Source organism: Alosa pseudoharengus, unplaced genomic scaffold (genome assembly GCF_046254945.1).
Source record: "Alosa pseudoharengus isolate Yale_2024_CS ecotype anadromous, Long Island Sound unplaced genomic scaffold, YU_APseudo_1.1 YU_APseudo_1.1_scf_8, whole genome shotgun sequence".
In the NCBI taxonomy this organism is placed as follows: domain Eukaryota; kingdom Metazoa; phylum Chordata; class Actinopteri; order Clupeiformes; family Clupeidae; genus Alosa; species Alosa pseudoharengus.
The window spans coordinates 202,501-222,500 of NW_027468870.1; the positions used below are offsets into that span (position 1 = coordinate 202,501).

General features: G+C 46.7%; 34 non-coding genes across 34 annotated transcripts; 17 read left to right on the forward strand and 17 right to left on the reverse strand.

Moving 5' to 3' along the window:
• Positions 1-204: 204 nt before the first annotated feature.
• trnak-uuu (transfer RNA lysine (anticodon UUU)) lies at positions 205-274 on the reverse strand. Its single transcript has one exon. It is a non-coding gene; the product is annotated as a tRNA-Lys (tRNA).
• Positions 275-9,542: 9,268 nt separating this feature from the next.
• trnaw-cca (transfer RNA tryptophan (anticodon CCA)) lies at positions 9,543-9,614 on the forward strand. The gene has a single exon. It is a non-coding gene; the product is annotated as a tRNA-Trp (tRNA).
• Positions 9,615-9,902: 288 nt separating this feature from the next.
• On the reverse strand, positions 9,903-9,975 carry trnak-uuu (transfer RNA lysine (anticodon UUU)). The gene has a single exon. It is a non-coding gene; the product is annotated as a tRNA-Lys (tRNA).
• Positions 9,976-10,186: 211 nt separating this feature from the next.
• Positions 10,187-10,258, forward strand: trnaw-cca (transfer RNA tryptophan (anticodon CCA)). The gene has a single exon. It is a non-coding gene; the product is annotated as a tRNA-Trp (tRNA).
• A 288-nt stretch (positions 10,259-10,546) lies between these two features.
• trnak-uuu (transfer RNA lysine (anticodon UUU)) lies at positions 10,547-10,619 on the reverse strand. Its single transcript has one exon. It is a non-coding gene; the product is annotated as a tRNA-Lys (tRNA).
• A 211-nt stretch (positions 10,620-10,830) lies between these two features.
• Positions 10,831-10,902, forward strand: trnaw-cca (transfer RNA tryptophan (anticodon CCA)). Its single transcript has one exon. It is a non-coding gene; the product is annotated as a tRNA-Trp (tRNA).
• Positions 10,903-11,194: 292 nt separating this feature from the next.
• On the reverse strand, positions 11,195-11,267 carry trnak-uuu (transfer RNA lysine (anticodon UUU)). The gene has a single exon. It is a non-coding gene; the product is annotated as a tRNA-Lys (tRNA).
• Positions 11,268-11,478: 211 nt separating this feature from the next.
• trnaw-cca (transfer RNA tryptophan (anticodon CCA)) lies at positions 11,479-11,550 on the forward strand. The gene has a single exon. It is a non-coding gene; the product is annotated as a tRNA-Trp (tRNA).
• Positions 11,551-11,838: 288 nt separating this feature from the next.
• trnak-uuu (transfer RNA lysine (anticodon UUU)) lies at positions 11,839-11,911 on the reverse strand. The gene has a single exon. It is a non-coding gene; the product is annotated as a tRNA-Lys (tRNA).
• A 211-nt stretch (positions 11,912-12,122) lies between these two features.
• trnaw-cca (transfer RNA tryptophan (anticodon CCA)) lies at positions 12,123-12,194 on the forward strand. The gene has a single exon. It is a non-coding gene; the product is annotated as a tRNA-Trp (tRNA).
• Positions 12,195-12,482: 288 nt separating this feature from the next.
• trnak-uuu (transfer RNA lysine (anticodon UUU)) lies at positions 12,483-12,555 on the reverse strand. Its single transcript has one exon. It is a non-coding gene; the product is annotated as a tRNA-Lys (tRNA).
• A 211-nt stretch (positions 12,556-12,766) lies between these two features.
• Positions 12,767-12,838, forward strand: trnaw-cca (transfer RNA tryptophan (anticodon CCA)). The gene has a single exon. It is a non-coding gene; the product is annotated as a tRNA-Trp (tRNA).
• A 288-nt stretch (positions 12,839-13,126) lies between these two features.
• Positions 13,127-13,199, reverse strand: trnak-uuu (transfer RNA lysine (anticodon UUU)). The gene has a single exon. It is a non-coding gene; the product is annotated as a tRNA-Lys (tRNA).
• A 211-nt stretch (positions 13,200-13,410) lies between these two features.
• trnaw-cca (transfer RNA tryptophan (anticodon CCA)) lies at positions 13,411-13,482 on the forward strand. The gene has a single exon. It is a non-coding gene; the product is annotated as a tRNA-Trp (tRNA).
• Positions 13,483-13,770: 288 nt separating this feature from the next.
• trnak-uuu (transfer RNA lysine (anticodon UUU)) lies at positions 13,771-13,843 on the reverse strand. The gene has a single exon. It is a non-coding gene; the product is annotated as a tRNA-Lys (tRNA).
• Positions 13,844-14,054: 211 nt separating this feature from the next.
• Positions 14,055-14,126, forward strand: trnaw-cca (transfer RNA tryptophan (anticodon CCA)). Its single transcript has one exon. It is a non-coding gene; the product is annotated as a tRNA-Trp (tRNA).
• A 288-nt stretch (positions 14,127-14,414) lies between these two features.
• On the reverse strand, positions 14,415-14,487 carry trnak-uuu (transfer RNA lysine (anticodon UUU)). Its single transcript has one exon. It is a non-coding gene; the product is annotated as a tRNA-Lys (tRNA).
• Positions 14,488-14,698: 211 nt separating this feature from the next.
• On the forward strand, positions 14,699-14,770 carry trnaw-cca (transfer RNA tryptophan (anticodon CCA)). Its single transcript has one exon. It is a non-coding gene; the product is annotated as a tRNA-Trp (tRNA).
• A 288-nt stretch (positions 14,771-15,058) lies between these two features.
• trnak-uuu (transfer RNA lysine (anticodon UUU)) lies at positions 15,059-15,131 on the reverse strand. Its single transcript has one exon. It is a non-coding gene; the product is annotated as a tRNA-Lys (tRNA).
• A 211-nt stretch (positions 15,132-15,342) lies between these two features.
• trnaw-cca (transfer RNA tryptophan (anticodon CCA)) lies at positions 15,343-15,414 on the forward strand. Its single transcript has one exon. It is a non-coding gene; the product is annotated as a tRNA-Trp (tRNA).
• Positions 15,415-15,702: 288 nt separating this feature from the next.
• Positions 15,703-15,775, reverse strand: trnak-uuu (transfer RNA lysine (anticodon UUU)). The gene has a single exon. It is a non-coding gene; the product is annotated as a tRNA-Lys (tRNA).
• Positions 15,776-15,986: 211 nt separating this feature from the next.
• Positions 15,987-16,058, forward strand: trnaw-cca (transfer RNA tryptophan (anticodon CCA)). Its single transcript has one exon. It is a non-coding gene; the product is annotated as a tRNA-Trp (tRNA).
• A 288-nt stretch (positions 16,059-16,346) lies between these two features.
• Positions 16,347-16,419, reverse strand: trnak-uuu (transfer RNA lysine (anticodon UUU)). The gene has a single exon. It is a non-coding gene; the product is annotated as a tRNA-Lys (tRNA).
• Positions 16,420-16,630: 211 nt separating this feature from the next.
• trnaw-cca (transfer RNA tryptophan (anticodon CCA)) lies at positions 16,631-16,702 on the forward strand. Its single transcript has one exon. It is a non-coding gene; the product is annotated as a tRNA-Trp (tRNA).
• A 288-nt stretch (positions 16,703-16,990) lies between these two features.
• On the reverse strand, positions 16,991-17,063 carry trnak-uuu (transfer RNA lysine (anticodon UUU)). The gene has a single exon. It is a non-coding gene; the product is annotated as a tRNA-Lys (tRNA).
• A 211-nt stretch (positions 17,064-17,274) lies between these two features.
• On the forward strand, positions 17,275-17,346 carry trnaw-cca (transfer RNA tryptophan (anticodon CCA)). The gene has a single exon. It is a non-coding gene; the product is annotated as a tRNA-Trp (tRNA).
• A 288-nt stretch (positions 17,347-17,634) lies between these two features.
• Positions 17,635-17,707, reverse strand: trnak-uuu (transfer RNA lysine (anticodon UUU)). Its single transcript has one exon. It is a non-coding gene; the product is annotated as a tRNA-Lys (tRNA).
• Positions 17,708-17,918: 211 nt separating this feature from the next.
• Positions 17,919-17,990, forward strand: trnaw-cca (transfer RNA tryptophan (anticodon CCA)). Its single transcript has one exon. It is a non-coding gene; the product is annotated as a tRNA-Trp (tRNA).
• Positions 17,991-18,278: 288 nt separating this feature from the next.
• On the reverse strand, positions 18,279-18,351 carry trnak-uuu (transfer RNA lysine (anticodon UUU)). Its single transcript has one exon. It is a non-coding gene; the product is annotated as a tRNA-Lys (tRNA).
• A 211-nt stretch (positions 18,352-18,562) lies between these two features.
• Positions 18,563-18,634, forward strand: trnaw-cca (transfer RNA tryptophan (anticodon CCA)). Its single transcript has one exon. It is a non-coding gene; the product is annotated as a tRNA-Trp (tRNA).
• Positions 18,635-18,922: 288 nt separating this feature from the next.
• trnak-uuu (transfer RNA lysine (anticodon UUU)) lies at positions 18,923-18,995 on the reverse strand. Its single transcript has one exon. It is a non-coding gene; the product is annotated as a tRNA-Lys (tRNA).
• A 211-nt stretch (positions 18,996-19,206) lies between these two features.
• On the forward strand, positions 19,207-19,278 carry trnaw-cca (transfer RNA tryptophan (anticodon CCA)). The gene has a single exon. It is a non-coding gene; the product is annotated as a tRNA-Trp (tRNA).
• Positions 19,279-19,566: 288 nt separating this feature from the next.
• Positions 19,567-19,639, reverse strand: trnak-uuu (transfer RNA lysine (anticodon UUU)). The gene has a single exon. It is a non-coding gene; the product is annotated as a tRNA-Lys (tRNA).
• A 211-nt stretch (positions 19,640-19,850) lies between these two features.
• On the forward strand, positions 19,851-19,922 carry trnaw-cca (transfer RNA tryptophan (anticodon CCA)). Its single transcript has one exon. It is a non-coding gene; the product is annotated as a tRNA-Trp (tRNA).
• The last annotated feature ends 78 nt before the right edge of the window (positions 19,923-20,000 follow it).

The following is a 20,000-nucleotide window of genomic DNA, read 5'->3' on the forward strand; positions in this document are numbered from 1 at the left end:
GAGGCATTACTGGAAAGTGAAGGATTTTGGTGAAAAATACCAGCCTTTGCTGTAATGACTTACTCAGGCTTTGACAAAGAGTGAAGCAAACAGTGGACAAAGCGAGCACTGATAGCCACAGTAAATTGTTTAGCAGCCTGGCGTTTAGACCAGGATCTTGCTCTCACGAGTGTGACGGCCCATTTTGCTTGGGTTTAAAGAAATCGCCTGAACAGGGACTTGAACCCTGGACCCTCAGATTAAAAGTCTGATGCTCTACCGACTGAGCTAAAGCTGGGGAACAATAGTCTGGAGAGGGGGGGGAAGAAGGAGGAAAGAAGGGGAAGGAAGGGGAAGAAGGGGGAAGGAGAAAAGAAAAAAAGAGAGGAAAAATGAGAAAATCGCCGGTTCGAATCCCGATTGGAACATGCATGAATTAATGCAAACTCTTGAAAAGTGCTATGAATCTATCAAATATAGCTTAAAAACTAAGAAAAATACAATTGGTAAGAATGCTTTGTTGCAATAAGAATAATACAAATACGAATATGATACTACTACTACTACTGCTGCTCATAATAAACCTTTATATCAAATAAATGTTTCTGACAATCACTTCTCACACCCTGTGGATCTGTGTGCAATACCATTATGTCCTTTTCTTGTAATTTTAATGCTTTATTGCAATAAGAATAATATAAATAAGAATATGATACTACTACTGCTTATAATAATAAACCTTTATATCAAATAAATGTTTCTGACAATCACTTCTCACACCCTGTGGATCTGTGTGCAATACCATTATGTCCTTTTCTTGTAATTTTAATGCTTTATTGCAATAAGAATAATATAAATAAGAATATGATACTACTACTGCTTATTATAATAAACCTTTATATCAAATAAATGTTTCTGACAATCACTTCTCACACCCTGTGGATCTGTGTGCAATACCATTATGTCCTTTTCTTGTAATTTTAATATCTGTGTGAGTTTGAAATGTTTTCCAGATAGGTTTGATAGAAAAAAGCCAAAGGATACTGTAGAGATAAAGTTCAACCTTTTTTTTTTTTATTAAAACACCTTCTCCTTTTGTCTCACATAAACACACCCTCATGAGTATACTCTCACGCATACACACACACACACTGCGCCACACACACACATAAACACGCACACACTGCGCCACACACACACACACACACACACACACACACACACACACACAAGTTGTGGACTATTTACAAACAAAAAAGCGCTTACATAATGAACAATGTAGCATTTTCAAATGAACAAATTATTTTTTTTTGTCTGCCCTCTTCTTCTTCATGTCCTCCATCCACTGGTCAAGTGGCAGAGCAGCAGTCTGGGGACAGTAGATGTGGCCATAATACTGGCTGTGGCCAGTTTCTTTGTTGCGGGGCTGGTGGCACAGACTGCACTTGTTTTTGTCCACAGTGCGGACGTAGGGCCTCCGAGCAGGTGTTGGGGAGGGAATGGGGCCAGCAGGAGCAATATGCCGGACGGCAGGAACTGGAGCAGGACACAAAAACACAAACGGGGCAAAGGCAGGACTGGGGTTGGGGATGACAGGTGAAGGAGCAGAAACAAGTGTTTGTACAATGGGGGCAAATGCAGGACCGGGGTTGGATATAACAGGTAAAGGGGCAGAATCAGCAGGGAACAACTGCCTTGGCCGGAAAACTTTTGGAGGAGGGGGGTGCGGGGCCGGAACTGCAGACTTTCGTTTGTCCACTGCCTTTCCCACTGTGCTTTCAGGCAGGTGGTAGCGATGTTGGGGACCAGGCTGTGGGGGTGCTGCAGTGGGGCGAATCTGTCCAGGGGGGAGAGGCCTAGCCGCAATAGGAATGGGGGCTGGCAAGTTCACACCCTGAAGCAGGATGGCACATTCTTGCCTCTTCAGCCGCTTGTTGTGCCATTGAATTAGCGTCGTTTGATTCACCTCAAACAACTGCAGGGTGGTACTCTGCATCACAGTCCCATTGCCCAGGACAAGTTGCCGGATCTTGCTGTAGTCCCTCAGAATTAGAGTCCATCTTGTTACTGCATGACTTCCCAATTTTTTGGGGCTCCTGTGAATATCACACAGTTTAACAAAGATGGACTCTACCAGGCGGCAACTGTCTGGCCACTGGGCAGGTGATCCTGTTGACCCAAGGACGCAACGGGTCATGCTGTCCACACCAGGCGTGAATTCAGGCTTGGTTTTTGAGCACCTAAACCGTCCTGTGGTAAGACGCACCTGGTGCCGGGCAGCGTACGCCACTCTCTGCTGGTCAAACGGAAGCAGGTTTTGCCATAGGGCAATGATGGTACTGGCCTGCTGGTGGCTCAGAGTTTGCCCGGTTTCCACCCTAAGCCCCACCAAGTAGCCTGCCAGGCTGTCCACTCTGTCTATCCCTGGTACACTGCGCTCATCCACAGCCTGGTAAAATATAAGAGTAAACCAATGTTAAAAAAAAGATACAATATCACAGGCAGAAGAACAACACAACTACCACAATGTACTTGTCACAAAGAGTCTTACCAGTGGTTCCTCTGGCACTGGTTGCACTGCTGGGGGAGCAGTGGCTGGAGTGACAGAGACTGTGAGGGTGGTGGGGAGAGGAAGGACGGAGGCGTAGGTGGTCATGGAGGATGGACCAGAGGCGGCGTAGGTGGACATGGCAACTGGACCAGAGGCGGCGTAGGTGGACATGGCAGATGGACCAGAGGCGGCGTAGGTGGACATGGCAGATGGACCAGAGGCGGCGTAGGTGGACATGGCAGATGGACCAGAGGCGGCGGCGGCGTAGGTGGACGTGGCAGATGGACCAGAGGCGGCGGCGGCGTAGGTGGTCGTGGAGGATGGACCAGAGGCGGCGTAGGTGGTCGTGGAGGATGGACCAGAGGCGGCGTAGGTGGTCGTGGAGGATGGACCAGAGGCGGCGTAGGTGGTCGTGGAGGATGGACCAGAGGCGGCGTAGGTGGTCGTGGAGGATGGACCAGAGGCGGCGGCGGCGTAGGTGGACGTGGCAGATGGACCAGAGGCGGCGTAGGTGGTCGTGGAGGATGGACCAGAGGCGGCGTAGGTGGACGTGGCAGATGGACCAGAGGCGGCGTAGGTGGTCGTGGCAGATGGACCAGAGGCGGCGTAGGTGGACATGGCAGATGGACCAGAGGCGGCGGCGGCGTAGGTGGACATGGCAGATGGACCAGAGGCGGCGGCGGCGTAGGTGGACGTGGAGGATGGACCAGAGGCGGCGTAGGTGGTCGTGGAGGATGGACCAGAGGGCACCCTGGTCATGGAGTTGAAAGACTTAAAAAAAAAAAAAAACATGTTTATGGAATTTAATCTATCTTTTTTTACTTTGCTTTTTATTAATGTATTTACTCTTTAGATTGTATTAATGGTATTTTGTTTGTTTCTATTTTTCTTTTCATTGTGCTATTCGCCTTATTCACCCGGCGGCCATTACGAGGCTGAGGGGTACACTTGCCATTACACCTCAGTCCAGCAGATGGTGGTGGTAATGCACTCCGTTTGCAACCTGCTAAAAAAAACTCACTGAAAAAGAAGAAGGGTTCACTGGCCTTTTCTTCTTCTTCAGTGAGTTTTTTTTGGCAGTTTGCAAAAGGAGTGCATTACCACCACCATCTGCTGGACTGAGGTGTAATGGCAAGTGTACCCCTCAGCCTCGTAATGGCCGCCGGGTGAATAAGGCAAATACAATTAAAGTTAATAGTGCTATACAAATAATACTACTTGTACTGTTATTATTATGAATAAGGCAAATACAATTAAAGTTAATAGTGCTATACAAATAATACTACTTGTACTGTTATTATTAAGAATAGTTACCAGTTGTTGCTTAGGTGCTGCTGTAGTGGTGTTAGCAGACCCAGTCTGGACAGAGGCAGGAGTGCTGGCTACACTGGTCGAGGCAGGTAATGAGCCAGGGGACAGGTCCAGCACCTCAATAGTGGGATCCAGGTTGCTATCTCCGAAGCCCTCGTCCTCCAACTCCTCCTCCGTGCCCACATCCTCCAACATCTGATCGGTCGCCTCAGAGTCAGGATCCACGTCCTGCATGGCCTGCCCTGTTTGCCGGTACAGGTAATCTATACCTATGAGTTCACCTGGAACAGACAGGGGAACGCAGTTTTCAGAAAATTAATATGAATATAATTTTTTTATGAATATAAAAAGCAATTTAAAGCTAAAACTCACCAGTATAGACAGAAGGTGGCTGAAAAGATGGAACAAGCTGTCTTCCAAGCACCTTAACACTGTGGGTGTTGACACAGTGCACCAGGTCCCCGGAGTAGCTTAACAGGGACGGAGGTTTGCCTGCCAGAGATGCCATCTTACGGTCCTGATTCCACCTGTTCAGGCCTTCCAGGAGGTACAGCTGGAAATTTAAGCTGTTGGCACTTGTTCCTTTAGATAAGATCAATAACTGCAAGTTAATTTGTTGTGCTTTGCTATTTGATAGACATTAATTGTGTCACCATTGATATTTCTGATGAGTAATGATTTATACTGACCTGGAAGGAACCTGTTCAGATGGAGATGAAAGGACTCCAGTGATGTGGAGCCCCTTGCACACCTGTAGTTTGGCAGCACAATACCCTCTTTGGTGGTGGTGCCAGTCTGTGTGTAGAGCAGCACACCTGGTTCGTCCTGAATGCACTTTACGTGCCTTTTCTGGACTTGCCAGATGTGCTGCATCCTCTCCTGGTCCAAGAGAGGGACACCAAGAAGGTCTCGACCCTTTACCCCCATTAGCTCGCTGAGGAGGTGCTCGATCAGCAAGATGGTCTGCTGCTCTCCTCTTGTCCGCCTTCGGCAGTGCAGGGCCAATTCCTCCTTGGTGATCCGTTGGTCCACCATAGTGCCGGTGATGCCAGGGACACCTTCACGTCTCAGCTGCTCCCTCTTGGCCTGCCTCAGCAGAGACACATCCCCACTGTCCCATTCAAAAATGCACGAAGACATGCGTGCCATGAAAATGGGGTAAAGAGGATGAGCATCCTTGGTGCACCCAGCTGCCAGTCGCCGCATGAAGTGGTAGATGTCCAGCTTTACCACCAAGTCTGGCCACCCACCAAATCGCTGCTTGAGCTTGGTCTGCCCAGTGCCCTCCCGACAGCAGTCACAGTCCACATAGAGGAGCTGAGGCGGAGCCACACCCGCATCTGTGTACCTCCGGATGAGGTCTGCTGCCATACGGTCCAGGGCAGGACCCTCCTGAGCCGTCAGGACACTGATGAGGATCTGGCCCACCTCATTGCTGACAGATGTCAGCCACAGCGCTGTTCCTTTCGCCAACCCCGACAGCTTCTTTGTTATCTGTAATCACACAGAAAAGACAGTGAGTGATGCAAAATTATTTATATATGAAACATTACTTCCATATTTCAGGTCTGTACTATTACTAATGGTGTATTTCCAATTATTTTGATTGAAATATAAAAGTAGTTACTTTTTTGGTGGAGTCCATTTTTAGGATGCAGCCATATGTGGAGGTTATGCTGGCTTTGATATGGTCCAGCCTGCACAAGATGTCCCGCCCATAAACAGCCAGCATCCATCTGTGGGAGGGGATGGTTTCCGGCTCAGGTGGCTCCTGAAATCGTACAGGGAGCAGGCTTGGCTGGGAGGTGAAGTCTGAGCAGGCACCAAGGTACCGGCAAAGACGCTTCAGCCACTCCTCGCTGTGGTTCTCCCGCAGCTGCCTCACTAAGCGAGAAGGGCTGTTGCCCAGGGCCCTCTCCCTGAGGAACCTAATGACCCGCATGTCACAGGCATATCTGAATAAAACAAAGGGAAAGAGAGACATAAAGACACAAACATTAAAACCAGCTCATCTCAATTGTGTTTTAAATGACAAACATTTATTACACAAGCTAAATCTCAGTATACTCACTTTCGAGTTAGGATCAGCCTAAATTCTAGTTTGTGGGCTAAGTCCAGCTGGTCCAAGATGGCCTTGCTGGTGGAAATCAAGGCCGTTTTGCATCCACTGCACCAGAGAGTCTCTGTAATCATCAGGTAGTAGCGAACTACATCTAGTACCTGCCGGGCTCTCTTGTGTGCCCCATAGCCTGTGAGCTGCCCCCCACACACAAGACAGGACAGCCTGACCTTCCAGAGATGGTATGGCATCCACAGTAGAAGCCTGTGTGTGAAGAAGCGCTCTGGAGCGGGGCCTTGATGATAAATCAGAGCTGGCTCTGGTGGATCATACCACAGCTTCAGGTCAGTACGAAGCCGATGTTGCTTCCACAAAGCTGCTGAAATCCACCTCTGATCCTGTGGTGGTATGGTTTTCATCAACTTCGCGGGAAGCCATCCAGACTCTGAACCTGGAGCGGTCACTGTATTTTCAGCAGGCTGGACCGAGGATTCAGCTGAAGATGGAGCAGCAGAGGGAACACAGGCGGAGCTGATAACAGAGGTGACGGAATCAGAGGACGTCCCAGAGGAGGCAGCGGCTGACACTTCCTAATGTATTAAAAAAGACAAACATAGATATGATTACAAGCCACTTGTGAGGAATGTTTGTTCAAAATGTAGCATATTTATGTGATCCAACAATATTAGTGTGAAGAAAACGTTTCAATTAAAGAGGTACTCACAACTCTAGAAACAGCTCCTGGAGCACAGGAAGCAGAGGTGACTTCAGACACAGAAGAAGGAGGAAGAGACAGGGGGGAGACAGTCTGAATATACAGCCTGGGACTGCGAGCAGGCGATGCAGACGCAGAAGAGGGAGGAAGAGACAGGGGAGAGACGGTCTGAATATCCGGCCTGGGACTGCGGGCAGGTGATGGTGTCCTAGGTGCAGGGCTGGACAATGCAGAAGTGCTAATAGGCTGCAAGAATAAGAGAGCACAGTTTACAGTATTGAATGAAATAATCTATCATTATCAGGAATTGCAGTAACGATGATTAGATAAACTCAGCATATCTTTATGGAATGAAGTTTCATTTTCTTGACTATACCTTGGTTGCATGCGTCCTTGCCAAACCTAGGTTTGGCTTTAAAGCTGCACCATGGGACCCACCATACCGTGGCTTTGTAAACTGACAAAAAGAAATTAGTAACATTATGTGAAGCGTTTTAAAATGTTATAACGTATGATAACATAAATATCTGCATAAAGACATGCATTTACCGATGTCAAAGTCAAAGTAGGCTTTAAAGGTGCCTTCCCGGATGCCGTTCCTGACTGCCCAGGTGTTACAGGTGGTGACATGGATGGTGTGGATGACACAGGGGCCACACTGGAAGGCTACAGTTTAACAGAAAAGGAAATTAAATTAAAAAAAATACACAATACACCATCAACACATCACACTTTTATGAAACACTTCTTATACCTTTTTCGTGTGGAAACCACAGTTACATGTCTGTGTCCCCCCAAACAGAGACATTTGGCCCCTTTGTTGTAGTGGACACTTCTCAATCTGTAACATATGACAATGAATCATAACTATCTGTTCCCTGTAATGACATAGATTTCCTGTGTTTATGTACATGTCCAAGTTTACCTTCTGGTACAGTTCATGCCATTTCCTCTGGCGTGGTGCCGGTCTGTTCCCTGCCTCAGAAGGCCAGACCCCCTGTGTGGCAAATCTGCGCAGGCGGGCCACCCATTCATCGTCACTCATAGCCCTGTGCTTCTTGTGTTTGGAAGCCATCTTCCAATAGAAGATAGTGTGTGGCAAAATACAAAGTTTATGACTATTCAGTAGAACTGAGTAGTTAATCAGTTTCATACATTTATTTCACATAGCACATATTTCATCTGAGTGTTTTTGGACAAGGTTATAGTTTAATATTTAGGAGGAAGGGATGATGTGGTGTGTGGGTATAATAATATGCCATAAAAATCAGATTATTACATACCATTTCGATTACAAAGGCTTACAATTAGTCTACATTATGTTTATTATCGATTAACCCACAAAAACAACACAAACCCTATATTACGTCATGATAATAAAGGTGCAGCTTTATGGTTAGCCTATGTATTGTATTGAATTGCATTACAGCTAAAATTAACAGACAGAATTCGTTTACCTCAGTAAAAACTGGCGCCCAAAACTTATAGGCTAATTAACGTTATGCATAATGCAGCCATATAGCGGCCAGAGGTAGCCTAACCTATAGGCTAGCTATTTTTAGCCAACTTAATGTAAACATAATAACGTAATAACATACATTATGACAGTAACAAAGCCTATGCACGATAGTAATTATATTAATGTAAACATGTAAAGTCCATTAAAAATAATGAAACTGCCCCTTAACCTCTAGACATAAATAAGACGTTCTGTAACGTTACGTTAGCTAACCAGCCACTTAACTAAATATAACATTGCCCATTACGATTATTACATAGTCTTACAATTAGCCTACATTATGTTTATTATCGATTAACCCACAAAAACAACACAAGCCCTATATTACGTCATGATAATAAAGGTGCAGCTTTATGGTTAGCCTATGTATTGTATTGAATTACATTACAGCTAAAATTAACAGACAGAATTCGTTTACCTCAGTAAAAACTGGCGCCCAAAACTAACTAACGTTAACTTATAGGCTAATTAACGTTATGCATAATGCAGCCATATAGCGGCCAGAGGTAGCCTAACCTATAGGCTAGCTATTTTTAGCCAACTTAATGTAAACATAATAACGTAATAACATACATTATGACAGTAACTAAGCCTATGCACAATAGTAATTATATTAATGTAAACATGTAAAGTCCATTAAAAATAATGAAACTGCCCCTTGACCTCTACATAAATAAGACGTTCTGTAACGTTTCGTTAGCTAACCAGCCACTTAACTAAATATAACAACATTGTCGGCTTCTTACCTCGATATCGATGTATGTAACTGTTAAATCCAACGTAAATCCAGTACTCTGGCACCTGTAACGTTAGAGTCCAAACTTTTTTTTTTTTTTTTCAAAACCGCTGGACCGCTGATTAACCTCTGGCGATGCTCCGTCAGGTAGATGGAAAGTTTTTGGGAACGAAGGATAGTGATTGGTTGTCAACAAAGGCAAGGAGACGAGATTTTGTAAATGGACTTTTTTTATTGGCTGTAAGCTGTGAGGTAAAGATACACATACTGATACGTGATTGATGCATACGTATAAAAAAAAAATATTGGAAATTGGGCATAGTGACTGGCTGGAAGGAAACGGAGATGATGGGATTAGGCTTTATTGATTGGCTGTGAACATAAATGGAAAGATGGCAATAGTGATACGTGATTGGATGGCAATTGACAGTCTCTCGTTCTCCCGGCACCGCTATCCAGGCTTCCGAAAGGCTCTGCACGGACGTGGCACCAAGTTCGCTCTTACTAACGCACGGTGGTAAGTATTGCACGGTGTAACAAGGTAACAGCAAGCAAAAACGTCTGCAGGGGCAACAGAGAATGGCTCTTTCTGCTCTGAAAGCTTCCATCGCTCAAGGCCTCAATAATAGATTCTGGGAAAAGTTGGAAAGTTTATCTGCGTGATAGCTGTGGGACCTCGTGGCGCAACGGTAGCGCGTCTGACTCCAGATCAGAAGGTTGCGTGTTCAAATCACGTCGGGGTCAAAAAATTCAACACTCTAATCTTTTCACTGTCAAATTCAGTGACCGCACTTTGACTGAAGGAGAATCAGTGGGCCTTTGAATTTCGAGGCATTACTGGAAAGTGAAGGATTTTGGTGAAAAATACCAGCCTTTGCTGTAATGACTTACTCAGGGTTTGACAAAGAGTGAAGCAAACAGTGGACAAAGCGAGCACTGATAGCCACAGTAAATTGTTTAGCAGCCTGGCGTTTAGACCAGGATCTTGCTCTCACGAGTGTGACGGCCCATTTTGCTTGGATTTAAAGAAATCGCCTGAACAGGGACTTGAACCCTGGACCCTCAGATTAAAAGTCGGATGCTGTACCGACTGAGCTATCCAGGCTTCTGAAAGGCTCTGCACGGACGTGGCACAAAGTTCGCTCTTACTAACGCACGGTGGTAAGTATTGCACGGTGTAACAAGGTAACAGCAAGCAAAAACGTCTGCAGGGGCAACAGATAATGGCTCTTTCTGCTCTGAAAGCTTCCATCGCTCAAGGCCTCAATAATAGATTCTGGGAAAAGTTGGAAAGTTTATCTGCGTGATAGCTGTGGGACCTTGTGGCGCAACGGTAGCGCGTCTGACTCCAGATCAGAAGGTTGCGTGTTCAAATCACGTCGGGGTCAAAAAATTCAACACTCTAATCTTTTCACTGTCAAATTCAGTGACCGCACTTTGACTGAAGGAGAATCAGTGGGCCTTTGAATTTCGAGGCATTACTGGAAAGTGAAGGATTTTGGTGAAAAATACCAGCCTTTGCTGTAATGACTTACTCAGGCTTTGACAAAGAGTGAAGCAAACAGTGGACAAAGCGAGCACTGATAGCCACAGTAAATTGTTTAGCAGCCTGGCGTTTAGACCAGGATCTTGCTCTCACGAGTGTGACGGCCCATTTTGCTTGGATTTAAAGAAATCGCCTGAACAGGGACTTGAACCCTGGACCCTCAGATTAAAAGTCTGATGCTCTACCGACTGAGCTATCCAGGCTTCCGAAAGGCTCTGCACGGACGTGGCACCAAGTTCGCTCTTACTGACGGACGGTGGTAAGTATTGCACGGTGTAACAAGGTAACAGCAAGCAAAAACGTCTGCAGGGGCAACAGAGAATGGCTCTTTCTGCTCTGAAAGCTTCCATCGCTCAAGGCCTCAATAATAGATTCTGGGAAAAGTGGGAAAGTTTATCTGCGTGACAGCTGTGGGACCTCGTGGCGCAACGGTAGCGCGTCTGACTCCAGATCAGAAGGTTGCGTGTTCAAATCACGTCGGGGTCAAAAAATTCAAAACTCTAATCTTTTCACTGTCAAATTCAGTGACCGCACTTTGACTGAAGGAGAATCAGTGGCCCTTTGAATTTCGAGGCATTACTGGAAAGTGAAGGATTTTGGTGAAAAATACCAGCCTTTGCTGTAATGACTTACTCAGGCTTTGACAAAGAGTGAAGCAAACAGTGGACAAAGCGAGCACTGATAGCCACAGTAAATTGTTTAGCAGCCTGGCGTTTAGACCAGGATCGATCTTGCTCTCACGAGTGTGACGGCCCATTTTGCTTGGGTTTAAAGAAATCGCCTGAACAGGGACTTGAACCCTGGACCCTCAGATTAAAAGTCTGATGCTCTACCGACTGAGCTATCCAGGCTTCCGAAAGGCTCTGCACGGACGTGGCGCCAAGTTCGCTCTTACTAACGCACGGTGGTAAGTATTGCACGGTGTAACAAGGTAACAGCAAGCAAAAACGTCTGCAGGGGCAACAGATAATGGCTCTTTCTGCTCTGAAAGCTTCCATCGCTCAAGGCCTCAATAATAGATTCTGGGAAAAGTTGGAAAGTTTATCTGCGTGATAGCTGTGGGACCTTGTGGCGCAACGGTAGCGCGTCTGACTCCAGATCAGAAGGTTGCGTGTTCAAATCACGTCGGGGTCAAAAAATTCAACACTCTAATCTTTTCACTGTCAAATTCAGTGACCGCACTTTGACTGAAGGAGAATCAGTGGGCCTTTGAATTTCGAGGCATTACTGGAAAGTGAAGGATTTTGGTGAAAAATACCAGCCTTTGCTGTAATGACTTACTCAGGCTTTGACAAAGAGTGAAGCAAACAGTGGACAAAGCGAGCACTGATAGCCACAGTAAATTGTTTAGCAGCCTGGCGTTTAGACCAGGATCTTGCTCTCACGAGTGTGACGGCCCATTTTGCTTGGATTTAAAGAAATCGCCTGAACAGGGACTTGAACCCTGGACCCTCAGATTAAAAGTCTGATGCTCTACCGACTGAGCTATCCAGGCTTCCGAAAGGCTCTGCACGGACGTGGCACCAAGTTCGCTCTTACTGACGGACGGTGGTAAGTATTGCACGGTGTAACAAGGTAACAGCAAGCAAAAACGTCTGCAGGGGCAACAGAGAATGGCTCTTTCTGCTCTGAAAGCTTCCATCGCTCAAGGCCTCAATAATAGATTCTGGGAAAAGTGGGAAAGTTTATCTGCGTGACAGCTGTGGGACCTCGTGGCGCAACGGTAGCGCGTCTGACTCCAGATCAGAAGGTTGCGTGTTCAAATCACGTCGGGGTCAAAAAATTCAACACTCTAATCTATTCACTGTCAAATTCAATGACCGCACTTTGACTGAAGGAGAATCAGTGGCCCTTTGAATTTCGAGGCATTACTGGAAAGTGAAGGATTTTGGTGAAAAATACCAGCCTTTGCTGTAATGACTTACGCAGGGTTTGACAAAGAGTGAAGCAAACAGTGGACAAAGCGAGCACTGATAGCCACAGTAAATTGTTTAGCAGCCTGGCGTTTAGACCAGGATCTTGCTCTCACGAGTGTGACGGCCCATTTTGCTTGGGTTTAAAGAAATCGCCTGAACAGGGACTTGAACCCTGGACCCTCAGATTAAAAGTCTGATGCTCTACCGACTGAGCTATCCAGGCTTCCGAAAGGCTCTGCACGGACGTGGCGCCAAGTTCGCTCTTACTGACGGACGGTGGTAAGTATTGCACGGTGTAACAAGGTAACAGCAAGCAAAAACGTCTGCAGGGGCAACAGAGAATGGCTCTTTCTGCTCTGAAAGCTTCCATCGCTCAAGGCCTCAATAATAGATTCTGGGAAAAGTGGGAAAGTTTATCTGCGTGACAGCTGTGGGACCTCGTGGCCCAACGGTAGCGCGTCTGACTCCAGATTAGAAGGTTGCGTGTTCAAATCACGTCGGGGTCAAAAAATTCAACACTCTAGTCTTTTCACTGTCAAATTCAGTGACCGCACTTTGACTGAAGGAGAATCAGTGGCCCTTTGAATTTCGAGGCATTACTGGAAAGTGAAGGATTTTGGTGAAAAATACCAGCCTTTGCTGTAATGACTTACGCAGCGTTTGACAAAGAGTGAAGCAAACAGTGGACAAAGCGAGCACTGATAGCCACAGTAAATTGTTTAGCAGCCTGGCGTTTAGACCAGGATCTTGCTCTCACGAGTGTGACGGCCCATTTTGCTTGGGTTTAAAGAAATCGCCTGAACAGGGACTTGAACCCTGGACCCTCAGATTAAAAGTCTGATGCTCTACCGACTGAGCTATCCAGGCTTCCGAAAGGCTCTGCACGGACGTGGCACCAAGTTCGCTCTTACTAACGCACGGTGGTAAGTATTGCACGGTGTAACAAGGTAACAGCAAGCAAAAACGTCTGCAGGGGCAACAGAGAATGGCTCTTTCTGCTCTGAAAGCTTCCATCGCTCAATGCCTCAATAATAGATTCTGGGAAAAGTTGGAAAGTTTATCTGCGTGACAGCTGTGGGACCTCGTGGCGCAACGGTAGCGCGTCTGACTCCAGATCAGAAGGTTGCGTGTTCAAATCACGTCGGGGTCAAGAAAATCAACACTCTAATCTTTTCACTGTCAAATTCAGTGACCGCACTTTGACTGAAGGAGAATCAGTGGGCCTTTGAATTTCGAGGCATTTCTGGAAAGTGAAGGATTTTGGTGAAAAATACCAGCCTTTGCTGTAATGACTTACTCAGGGTTTGACAAAGAGTGAAGCAAACAGTGGACAAAGCGAGCACTGATAGCCACAGTAAATTGTTTAGCAGCCTGGCGTTTAGACCAGGATCTTGCTCTCACGAGTGTGACGGCCCATTTTGCTTGGATTTAAAGAAATCGCCTGAACAGGGACTTGAACCCTGGACCCTCAGATTAAAAGTCTGATGCTCTACCGACTGAGCTATCCAGGCTTCCGAAAGGCTCTGCACGGACGTGGCACCAAGTTCGCTCTTACTGACGGACGGTGGTAAGTATTGCACGGTGTAACAAGGTAACAGCAAGCAAAAACGTCTGCAGGGGCAACAGAGAATGGCTCTTTCTGCTCTGAAAGCTTCCATCGCTCAAGGCCTCAATAATAGATTCTGGGAAAAGTGGGAAAGTTTATCTGCGTGACAACTGTGGGACCTCGTGGCGCAACGGTAGCGCGTCTGACTCCAGATCAGAAGGTTGCGTGTTCAAATCACGTCGGGGTCAAAAAATTCAACACTCTAGTCTTTTCACTGTCAAATTCAGTGACCGCACTTTGACTGAAGGAGAATCAGTGGCCCTTTGGATTTCGAGGCATTACTGGAAAGTGAAGGATTTTGGTGAAAAATACCAGCCTTTGCTGTAATGACTTACTCAGGGTTTGACAAAGTGTGAAGCAAACAGTGGACAAAGCTAGCACTGATAGCCACAGTAAATTGTTTAGCAGCCTGGCGTTTAGACCAGGATCTTGCTCTCACGAGTGTGACGGCCCATTTTGCTTGGGTTTAAAGAAATCGCCTGAACAGGGACTTGAACCCTGGACCCTCAGATTAAAAGTCTGATGCTCTACCGACTGAGCTATCCAGGCTTCCGAAAGGCTCTGCACGGACGTGGCGCCAAGTTCGCTCTTACTAACGCACGGTGGTAAGTATTGCACGTTGTAACAAGGTAACAGCAAGCAAAAACGTCTGCAGGGGCAACAGAGAATGGCGCGTTCTGCTCTAAAAGCTTCCATCGCTCAAGGCCTCAATAATAGATTCTGAGAAAAGTGGGACAGTTTATCTGCGTGACAGCTGTGGGACCTCGTGGCGCAACGGTAGCGCGTCTGACTCCAGATCAGAAGGTTGCGTGTTCAAATCACGTCGGGGTCAAAAAAATCAACACTCTAATCTTTTCACTGTCAAATTCAGTGACCGCACTTTGACTGAAGGATAATCAGTGGGCCTTTAAATTTCGAGGCATTACTGAAAAGTGAAGGATTTTGGTGAAAAATACCAGCCTTTGCTGTAATGACTTACGCAGGGTTTGACAAAGAGTGAAGCAAACAGTGGACAAAGCGAGCACTGATAGCCACAGTAAATTGTTTAGGAGCCTGGCGTTTAGACCAGGATCTTGCTCTCACGAGTGTGACGGCACATTTTGCTTGGATTTAAAGAAATCGCCTGAACAGGGACTTGAACCCTGGACCCTCAGATTAAAAGTCTGATGCTCTACCGACTGAGCTATCCAGGCTTCCAAAAGGCTCTGCACGGACGTGGCGCCAAGTTCGCTCTTACTAACGCACGGTGGTAAGTATTGCACGGTGTAACAAGGTAACAGCAAGCAAAAACGTCTGCAGGGGCAACAGAGAATGGCGCGTTCTGCTCTGAAAGCTTCCATCGCTCAAGGCCTCAATAATAGATTCTGGGAAAAGTGGGAAAGTTTATCTGCGTGACAGCTGTGGGACCTCGTGGCGCAACGGTAGCGCGTCTGACTCCAGATCAGAAGGTTGCGTGTTCAAATCACGTCGGGGTCAAAAAATTCAAAACTCTAATCTTTTCACTGTCAAATTCAGTGACCGCACTTTGACTGAAGGAGAATCAGTGGCCCTTTGAATTTCGAGGCATTACTGGAAAGTGAAGGATTTTGGTGAAAAATACCAGCCTTTGCTGTAATGACTTACTCAGGCTTTGACAAAGAGTGAAGCAAACAGTGGACAAAGCGAGCACTGATAGCCACAGTAAATTGTTTAGCAGCCTGGCGTTTAGACCAGGATCTTGCTCTCACGAGTGTGACGGCCCATTTTGCTTGGGTTTAAAGAAATCGCCTGAACAGGGACTTGAACCCTGGACCCTCAGATTAAAAGTCTGATGCTCTACCGACTGAGCTATCCAGGCTTCCGAAAGGCTCTGCACGGACGTGGCGCCAAGTTCGCTCTTACTAACGCACGGTGGTAAGTATTGCACGGTGTAACAAGGTAACAGCAAGCAAAAACGTCTGCAGGGGCAACAGAGAATGGCTCTTTCTGCTCTGAAAGCTTCCATCGCTCAAGGCCTCAATAATAGATTCTGGGAAAAGTGGGAAAGTTTATCTGCGTGACAGCTGTGGGACCTCGTGGCGCAACGGTAGCGCGTCTGACTCCAGATCAGAAGGTTGCGTGTTCAAATCACGTCGGGGTCAAAAAATTCAACACTCTAATCTTTTCACTGTCAAATTCAGTGACCGCACTTTGACTGAAGGAGAATCAGTGGCCCTTTGAATTTCGAGGCATTACTGGAAAGTGAAGGATTTTGGTGAAAAATACCAGCCTTTGCTGTAATGACTTACTCAGGGTTTGACAAAGAGTGAAGCAAACAGTGGACAAAGCGAGCACTGATAGCCACAGTAAATTGTTTAGCAGCCTGGCGTTTAGACCAGGATCTTGCTCTCACGAGTGTGACGGCCCATTTTGCTTGGGTTTAAAGAAATCGCCTGAACAGGGACTTGAACCCTGGACCCTCAGATTAAAAGTCTGATGCTCTACCGACTGAGCTATCCAGGCTTCCGAAAGGCTCTGCACGGACGTGGCGCCAAGTTCGCTCTTACTAACGCACGGTGGTAAGTATTGCACGGTGTAACAAGGTAACAGCAAGCAAAAACGTCTGCAGGGGCAACAGAGAATGGCTCTTTCTGCTCTGAAAGCTTCCATCGCTCAAGGCCTCAATAATAGATTCTGGGAAAAGTGGGAAAGTTTATCTGCGTGACAGCTGTGGGACCTCGTGGCGCAACGGTAGCGCGTCTGACTCCAGATCAGAAGGTTGCGTGTTCAAATCACGTCGGGGTCAAAAAATTCAACACTCTAATCTATTCACTGTCAAATTCAATGACCGCACTTTGACTGAAGGAGAATCAGTGGCCCTTTGAATTTCGAGGCATTACTGGAAAGTGAAGGATTTTGGTGAAAAATACCAGCCTTTGCTGTAATGACTTACGCAGGGTTTGACAAAGAGTGAAGCAAACAGTGGACAAAGCGAGCACTGATAGCCACAGTAAATTGTTTAGCAGCCTGGCGTTTAGACCAGGATCTTGCTCTCACGAGTGTGACGGCCCATTTTGCTTGGGTTTAAAGAAATCGCCTGAACAGGGACTTGAACCCTGGACCCTCAGATTAAAAGTCTGATGCTCTACCGACTGAGCTATCCAGGCTTCCGAAAGGCTCTGCACGGACGTGGCGCCAAGTTCGCTCTTACTGACGGACGGTGGTAAGTATTGCACGGTGTAACAAGGTAACAGCAAGCAAAAACGTCTGCAGGGGCAACAGAGAATGGCTCTTTCTGCTCTGAAAGCTTCCATCGCTCAAGGCCTCAATAATAGATTCTGGGAAAAGTGGGAAAGTTTATCTGCGTGACAGCTGTGGGACCTCGTGGCCCAACGGTAGCGCGTCTGACTCCAGATTAGAAGGTTGCGTGTTCAAATCACGTCGGGGTCAAAAAATTCAACACTCTAGTCTTTTCACTGTCAAATTCAGTGACCGCACTTTGACTGAAGGAGAATCAGTGGCCCTTTGAATTTCGAGGCATTACTGGAAAGTGAAGGATTTTGGTGAAAAATACCAGCCTTTGCTGTAATGACTTACGCAGCGTTTGACAAAGAGTGAAGCAAACAGTGGACAAAGCGAGCACTGATAGCCACAGTAAATTGTTTAGCAGCCTGGCGTTTAGACCAGGATCTTGCTCTCACGAGTGTGACGGCCCATTTTGCTTGGGTTTAAAGAAATCGCCTGAACAGGGACTTGAACCCTGGACCCTCAGATTAAAAGTCTGATGCTCTACCGACTGAGCTATCCAGGCTTCCGAAAGGCTCTGCACGGACGTGGCACCAAGTTCGCTCTTACTAACGCACGGTGGTAAGTATTGCACGGTGTAACAAGGTAACAGCAAGCAAAAACGTCTGCAGGGGCAACAGAGAATGGCTCTTTCTGCTCTGAAAGCTTCCATCGCTCAATGCCTCAATAATAGATTCTGGGAAAAGTTGGAAAGTTTATCTGCGTGACAGCTGTGGGACCTCGTGGCGCAACGGTAGCGCGTCTGACTCCAGATCAGAAGGTTGCGTGTTCAAATCACGTCGGGGTCAAGAAAATCAACACTCTAATCTTTTCACTGTCAAATTCAGTGACCGCACTTTGACTGAAGGAGAATCAGTGGGCCTTTGAATTTCGAGGCATTTCTGGAAAGTGAAGGATTTTGGTGAAAAATACCAGCCTTTGCTGTAATGACTTACTCAGGGTTTGACAAAGAGTGAAGCAAACAGTGGACAAAGCGAGCACTGATAGCCACATTAAATTGTTTAGCAGCCTGGCGTTTAGACCAGGATCTTGCTCTCACGAGTGTGACGGCCCATTTTGCTTGGATTTAAAGAAATCGCCTGAACAGGGACTTGAACCCTGGACCCTCAGATTAAAAGTCTGATGCTCTACCGACTGAGCTATCCAGGCTTCCGAAAGGCTCTGCACGGACGTGGCACCAAGTTCGCTCTTACTGACGGACGGTGGTAAGTATTGCACGGTGTAACAAGGTAACAGCAAGCAAAAACGTCTGCAGGGGCAACAGAGAATGGCTCTTTCTGCTCTGAAAGCTTCCATCGCTCAAGGCCTCAATAATAGATTCTGGGAAAAGTGGGAAAGTTTATCTGCGTGACAACTGTGGGACCTCGTGGCGCAACGGTAGCGCGTCTGACTCCAGATCAGAAGGTTGCGTGTTCAAATCACGTCGGGGTCAAAAAATTCAACACTCTAGTCTTTTCACTGTCAAATTCAGTGACCGCACTTTGACTGAAGGAGAATCAGTGGCCCTTTGGATTTCGAGGCATTACTGGAAAGTGAAGGATTTTGGTGAAAAATACCAGCCTTTGCTGTAATGACTTACTCAGGGTTTGACAAAGTGTGAAGCAAACAGTGGACAAAGCTAGCACTGATAGCCACAGTAAATTGTTTAGCAGCCTGGCGTTTAGACCAGGATCTTGCTCTCACGAGTGTGACGGCCCATTTTGCTTGGGTTTAAAGAAATCGCCTGAACAGGGACTTGAACCCTGGACCCTCAGATTAAAAGTCTGATGCTCTACCGACTGAGCTATCCAGGCTTCCGAAAGGCTCTGCACGGACGTGGCGCCAAGTTCGCTCTTACTAACGCACGGTGGTAAGTATTGCACGTTGTAACAAGGTAACAGCAAGCAAAAACGTCTGCAGGGGCAACAGAGAATGGCGCGTTCTGCTCTGAAAGCTTCCATCGCTCAAGGCCTCAATAATAGATTCTGAGAAAAGTGGGACAGTTTATCTGCGTGACAGCTGTGGGACCTCGTGGCGCAACGGTAGCGCGTCTGACTCCAGATCAGAAGGTTGCGTGTTCAAATCACGTCGGGGTCAAAAAAATCAACACTCTAATCTTTTCACTGTCAAATTCAGTGACCGCACTTTGACTGAAGGATAATCAGTGGGCCTTTAAATTTCGAGGCATTACTGAAAAGTGAAGGATTTTGGTGAAAAATACCAGCCTTTGCTGTAATGACTTACGCAGGGTTTGACAAAGAGTGAAGCAAACAGTGGACAAAGCGAGCACTGATAGCCACAGTAAATTGTTTAGGAGCCTGGCGTTTAGACCAGGATCTTGCTCTCACGAGTGTGACGGCACATTTTGCTTGGATTTAAAGAAATCGCCTGAACAGGGACTTGAACCCTGGACCCTCAGATTAAAAGTCTGATGCTCTACCGACTGAGCTATCCAGGCTTCCAAAAGGCTCTGCACGGACGTGGCGCCAAGTTCGCTCTTACTAACGCACGGTGGTAAGTATTGCACGGTGTAACAAGGTAACAGCAAGCAAAAACGTCTGCAGGGGCAACAGAGAATGGCGCGTTCTGCTCTGAAAGCTTCCATCGCTCAAGGCCTCAATAATAGATTCTGGGAAAAGTGGGAAAGTTTATCTGCGTGACAGCTGTGGGACCTCGTGGCGCAACGGTAGCGCGTCTGACTCCAGATCAGAAGGTTGCGTGTTCAAATCACGTCGGGGTCAAAAAATTCAAAACTCTAATCTTTTCACTGTCAAATTCAGTGACCGCACTTTGACTGAAGGAGAATCAGTGGCCCTTTG